The sequence below is a fragment of the Tribolium castaneum genome, chromosome 7 (assembly GCF_031307605.1).
Source record: "Tribolium castaneum strain GA2 chromosome 7, icTriCast1.1, whole genome shotgun sequence".
In the NCBI taxonomy this organism is placed as follows: domain Eukaryota; kingdom Metazoa; phylum Arthropoda; class Insecta; order Coleoptera; family Tenebrionidae; genus Tribolium; species Tribolium castaneum.
In genome coordinates this window covers 14,585,712-14,592,972 of record NC_087400.1, presented here as the reverse complement: position 1 = coordinate 14,592,972, position 7,261 = coordinate 14,585,712, and positions in this window count along the sequence as shown.

Genomic DNA, 7,261 nt, shown 5'->3' with positions numbered 1-7,261 from the left:
CCAATTAATTTAGTTTAATTTCAGTTTTTCAAACATTTTATTTTAAAGGAAATTTTTGTTAAAAATTATTTATATCCAACTCTATAACTCGCCTATGGTTCGTCCTACAGGAAATTTGCAAATAACTATTTTGTAGGAAATTTTATCCGCTTTAATTTTGAAAAAAAGATAAAATTTGATAGGAGTAACGGTTTTCGAGATATAAGCAAAAAACCAAAGTGAAAACTGTTACAGTTACTGAACAAAAATGTAATACAGTTTTCAATGTTTGAGACGAAGTCGAAGATGCAGCATTTAAAAACAACTCTAAAGACTTCAGTGACTTTTATGTCACCTCCTTTTTCCTCTAATAAAATGTTTGACCCAATAAATTAAGTGTATTTTAAATCACAAGACATTTTCTGTTAAAGCACTTTTTTTTTAATATTAATTATTTTCAAACATATATCTCGTTTATGGTTAGTTCTACATGAAAAATGCAAATAACTATTTTGTAGGAAATTTTGTCAGCTTTAATTTTAGTAAAAAGATAAAAATTGATAGGAGTAACTGTTTTCGAGATATAAGCAAGAAACCAAAAAACTGTGATTTAAAATACACTTAATTTATTGGGTCCAATACTTTATTAGAAGAAAAAGGAGGTGACATAAAAGTCACTGAAGTCTTCAGAGTCGTTTTTAAATGCTGCATTTTCGACTTCGTCTCAAACATTGAAAACTGAATTACATTTTTGTTCAGTAACTGTAACAGTTTTCACTTTGGTTTTTTGCTTATATCTCGAAAACAGTTACTCCTATCAATTTTTATCATTCTTTCAAAATTAAAGCTGATAAAATTTCCTACAAAATAGTTATAAGCATTTCTTTTGTAAGACCAACTATACTCGTAAGTGAGTTATAGAGTTGGATATAAATAATCTTTAACAAAAATTTGCTTTAAAATGAAATGTTTGAAAACCTAAATTAAACTAAATTAATTGGGTTTAACACTTTATTAGAAGAAAAAGGAGGAAACATAAAATTCACTAAAGTTTTCAGAGTCGTCTTTAGTCGTCACATTAATAACAATAACATTAATAATAATAATACTTATAGTACTAAATTTGCTTATATGCAAGCGCTTAATTAAGGTAACAGTTTTTTGGTTTCTTGCTTATATCTCGAAATCAGTTACTCCTATCAATTTTTATCTTTTTACTAAAATTAAAGCTGATAAAATTTCCTACAAAATAGTTATTTGCATTTTTTATGTAGGACTAACCATAAGCGAGATATAAGTATGAAAATAATTAATATTTAAAAAAAAGTGCTTTAACAGAAAATGTCTTGTGATTTAAAATACACTTAATTTATTGGATCCAATACTTTATTAGAAGGAAAAGGAGGTGACATAAACATCACTGAAGTCTTCAGAGTCGTTTTTAAATGCTGCATTTTCGACTTCGTCTCAAACATTGAAAACTGAATTACATTTTTGTTCAGTAACTGTAACAGTTTTCACTTTGGTTTTTTGCTTATATCTCGAAAACCGTTATTCCTATCAAATTTTATCTTTTTTTTAAAATTAAAGCTGAAAAAATTTCCTACAAAATAGTTATTTGCAAATTTCCTGTAGGACCAACCATAGGCGAGTTATAGAGTTGGATATAAATAATATTTAACAAAAATTTGCTTTAAAATAAAATGTTTGAAAAACCGAAATTAAACTAAATTAATTGGATCTAACACTTTAGTAGAGAAAAAAGGAGAAGACATAAAAGTCACCAAAGTCTTCAGAAACGTTTTTAATCGTCATATTAAAAACAATAACATTAATAATAATAATACTAATAGTACAAAATTTGCTTATATGCAAGCGCTTAATTAAGGTAACAGTTTTTTGGTTTCTTGCTTATATCTCAAAAACAGTTACTCCTATCAATTTTTATCTTTTTACTAAAATTAAAGCTGCTAAAATTTTCTACAAAATAGTTAATTGCATTTTTCATGTAGGACTAACCATAAGCGAGATTTAAGTTTGAAAACAATTAATATTTAAAAAAAAAGTGCTTTAATAGAAAATGTCTTGTGATTTAAAATACACTTAATTTATTGGGTTCAATACTTTATTAGAAGAAAAAGGAGGTGACATAAAAGTCACTGAAGTCTTCAGAGTCGTTTTTAAATGCTGCATTTTCGACTTCGTCTCAAACATTGAAAACTGAATTACATTTTTGTTCAGTAACTGTAACAGTTTTCACTTTGGTTTTTTGCTTATATCTCGAAAACAGTTACTCCTATCAATTTTTATCATTCTTTCAAAATTAAAGCTGATAAAATTTCCTACAAAATAGTTATAAGCATTTCTTTTGTAAGACCAACTATACTCGTAAGTGAGTTATAGAGTTGGATATAAATAATCTTTAACAAAAATTTGCTTTAAAATGAAATGTTTGAAAACCTAAATTAAACTAAATTAATTGGGTTTAACACTTTATTAGAAGAAAAAGGAGGAAACATAAAATTCACTAAAGTTTTCAGAGTCGTCTTTAGTCGTCACATTAATAACAATAACATTAATAATAATAATACTTATAGTACTAAATTTGCTTATATGCAAGCGCTTAATTAAGGTAACAGTTTTTTGGTTTCTTGCTTATATCTCGAAATCAGTTACTCCTATCAATTTTTATCTTTTTACTAAAATTAAAGCTGATAAAATTTCCTACAAAATAGTTATTTGCATTTTTTATGTAGGACTAACCATAAGCGAGATATAAGAATGAAAATAATTAATATTTAAAAAAAAGTGCTTTAACAGAAAATGTCTTGTGATTTAAAATACACTTAATTTATTGGATCCAATACTTTATTAGAAGAAAAAAGAGGTAACATAAAAATCACTGAAGTCTTCAGAGTCGTTTTTAAATGCTGCATTTTTGACTTCGTCTCAAACATTGAAAACTGAATTACATTTTTGTTCAGTAACTGTAACAGTTTTCACTTTGGTTTTTTGCTCATATCTCGAAAACAGTTACTCCTATCAATTTTTATTTTTTTTTCAAAATTAAAGCTGATGAAATTTCCTACAAAATAGTTATTTGCATTTCTTTTGTAAGACCAACCATAAGCGAGTTATAGAGTTGAATATAAATAATATTTAACAAAAATTTGCTTTAAAATAAAATGTTTGAAAAACCGAAATTATACTAAATTAATTGGATCTAACAATTTAGTAGAGGAAAAAGGAGAAGACATAAAAGTCACCAAAGTCTTCAGAGACGTTTTTAGTCGTCATATTAATAACAATAACATTAATAATAATAATACTTATAGTACTAAATTTGCTTATATGCAAGCGCTTAATTAAGGTAACAGTTTTTTGGTTTTTTGCTTATATCTCGAAATCAGTTACTCCTATCAATTTTTATTTTTTTACTAAAATTAAAGCTGCTAAAATTTCCTACAAAATAGTTATTTGCATTTTTCATGTAGAACTAACCATAAGCGAGATATAAGTTTGAAAATAATTAATATTTTAAAAAAAAGTGCTTTAACAGAAAATGTCTTATAATTTAAAATACGCTTAATTTATTTGGTCCAATACTTTATTAGAAGAAAAAGGAGGTGACATAAAAGTCACTGAAGTCTTCAGAGTCGTTTTTAAATGCTGCATTTTCGTCTTCGTCTCAAACATTGAAAACTGAATTACATTTTTATTCAGTAACAGTTACAGTTTTCTTATTGGTTTTTTGCTTACATCTCGAAAACAGTTACTCCTATCAATTTTTATCTTTTTTTCAAAATTAAAGCTGATAAAATTTCCTACAAAAGAGTTATTTGCATTTCCTGTGTAAGACCAACCATAAGCGAGTTATAGAGTTGGATATAAATAATCTTTAACAAAAATTTGCTTTAAAATAGAATGTTTGAAAAACCAAAATTAAACTAAATTAATTGGGTCTAACACTTTAGTAGTAATTCGTTTTTTTGTGTCAGAATATGTGGCTTTAGTTACGCTTTATAAAAGTTTGCTCTTATGTACGTTATAAACTTGACGAGAACGGCGTATCTCGGACTCCTATAGGACCCTTATAGAAACAAAAAGTATCAGTTTGGATTAAAATAAATTATTTTTGTTGACTCTTAGTCCGAATTGTTCATCAGTTCAAACAAAAACGGCTTATTTTAGACGTTATTACTACTATTATTATTATTTTTATTACTATTATTTTTATTATTATTATTATTATTATAATTATTATTATTATTATTATAATTATTATTATTATTATTATCATTATTATTATTATTATTATTATTATTATTATTATTATTATTATTATTATTATTATTATTATTACTTTTGTAATTATAACTTTTGTATAGTTTTTGTATAGTAAATGTTTTTATACCAGTTTTAAAATGAGTTATTAATTTTAGACAATTTCTTGCCTAAAAACACAGATCACAAATGATCTCTTGCATAGAAATGAGAAAACGCTCAGATAACACAAAATAAGCTTCATTTTTGCTTAGAAAAACTAAGCTTCAATTTAGAAAGAAATTCATTATAAGTATTATTATTATTATTATTATTACTTTTATTACTATTATTATTATTATTATTATTATTATTATTATTATTATTATTATTATTATTATTATTATTATTATTATTATTATTATTATTATTATTATTATTATTATTAAAAACCGATTATAACTTTTGTATAGTAAATGTTTTTATACCAGCTTTAAAATGAGTAATTAATTTTAGACAATTTCTTGCCTAAAAACACAGATCACAGATGATCTCTTGCATAGAAATGAGAAAACGCTCATATAACACACAAAATAAGCTTCATTTTTGCTTAAAAAACTAAGCTTTCCTTTATTACTATTATTATTATTTTTATTTCTATTATTATTATTATTTTTATTATTAAAAACTTCTATTAAACAGACAGAAAACGTCGTATTCTGTCACAAATGAGCTAATTATGTATCACTTTAAATAGAAGCAGTTTATCCTGTTAGTTTCTTTGCTTATATAAGAGCAAACTTTTATAAAGCGTAACTAAAGCCACATATTCTGACACAAAAAAAACGAATTACGTTATAGACTTGACGAGAACGGCGTATCTCGGACTCTTATAGGACTATTATAGAAACAAAAAGTATCAGTTTGGATTAAAACAAATTATTTTTGTTCACTCTTAGTCCGAATTGTTCATCAGTTCAAACAAAAACGGCTTATTTTAGACGTTATTACTACTATTATTATTATTTTTATTACTATTATTAATATTATTATTATTATTATTATTATTATTATTATTACTACTATAATTATTATTATTATTATTATTATTATTATTATTATTATTAATATTATTTTTATTAATATTATTATTATTATTACTATTATTATTAATAAAAACCGATTATAACTTTTGTATAGTAAATGTTTTTATACCAGTTTTAAAATGAGTTATTAATTTTAGACAATTTCTTGCCTAAAAACACAGATCACAAATGATCTCTTGCATAGAAATGAGAAAACGCTCAGATAACACAAAATAAGCTTCATTTTTGCTTAGAAAAACTAAGCTTCAATTTAGAAAGAAATTCATTATAAGTATTATTATTATTATTATTATTACTTTTATTACTATTATTATTATTATTATTATTATTATTATTATTATTATTATTATTATTATTATTATTATTATTATTATTATTATTATTATTATTATTATTATTATTATTATTATTATTATTATTATTATTATTACTATTAATATTATTAGTATTAAAAACCGATTATAACTTTTGTATAGTAAATGTTTTTATACCAGTTTTGAAATGAGTTATTAATTTTAGACAATTTCTTGCATAAAAACACAGATCACAGATGACCTCTTGCATAGAAATGAGAAAACGCTCATGTAACACACAAAATAAGCTTCATTTTTTCTTATTAAAAGTATTATTATTATTATTATTATTATTAATATTATTATTATTATTATTATTATTATTATTATTATTATTATTACTATTAATATTATTAATATTAAAAACCGATTATAACTTTTGTATAGTAAATGTTTTTATACCAGTTTTGAAATGAGTTATTAATTTTAGACAATTTCTTGCATAAAAACACAGATCACAGATAATCTCTTGCATAGAAATGAGAAAACGCTCATGTAACACACAAAATAAGCTTCATTTTTCCTTATTAAAAGTATTATTATTATTATTACTTTTATTACTATTACTATTATTATTATTATTGTTATTATTATTATTATTATTATTATTATTATTATTATTATTATTATTATTATTATTATTATTATTATTATTATTATTATTATTATTATTATTATTATTATTACTACTATTAATATTATTAGTATTAAAAACCGATTATAATTTTTGTATAGTAAATGTTTTTATACCAGTTTTGAAATGAGTTATTAATTTTAGACAATTTCTTGCCTAAAAACACAGATCACAGATGATCTCTTGCATAGAGATGAGAAAACGCTCATGTAACACACAAAATAAGCTTCATTTTTCCTTATTAAAAGTATTATTATTATTATTACTTTTATTACTATTACTATTATTATTATTATTGTTATTATTATTATTATTATTATTATTATTATTATTATTATTATTATGATTATTATTATTTTCATTATTATTATTATTATTATTATTATTATTATTATTATTATTATTAAAAACCGATTATAACTTTTGTATAGTAAATGTTTTTATACCAGTTTTAAAATGAGTAATTAATTTTAGACAATTTCTTGCCTAAAAACACAGATCACAGATGATCTCTTGCATAGAAATGAGAAAACGCTCATATAACACACAAAATAAGCTTTATTTTTCCTTATTAAAAGTATTATTATTATTATTACTTTTATTACTATTACTATTATTATTATTATTGTTATTATTATTATTATTATTATTATTATTATTATTATTATTATTATTATTATTATTATTATTATTATTATTATTATTATTATTACTATTAATATTATTAGTATTAAAAACCGATTATAACTTTTGTATAGTAAATGTTTTTATACCAGTTTTAAAATGAGTTATTAATTTTAGACAATTTCTTGCCTAAAAACACAGATCACAAATGATCTCTTGCATAGAAATGAGAAAACGCTCAGATAACACAAAATAAGCTTCATTTTTGCTTGGAAAAACTAAGCTTCAATTTAGAAATAAAT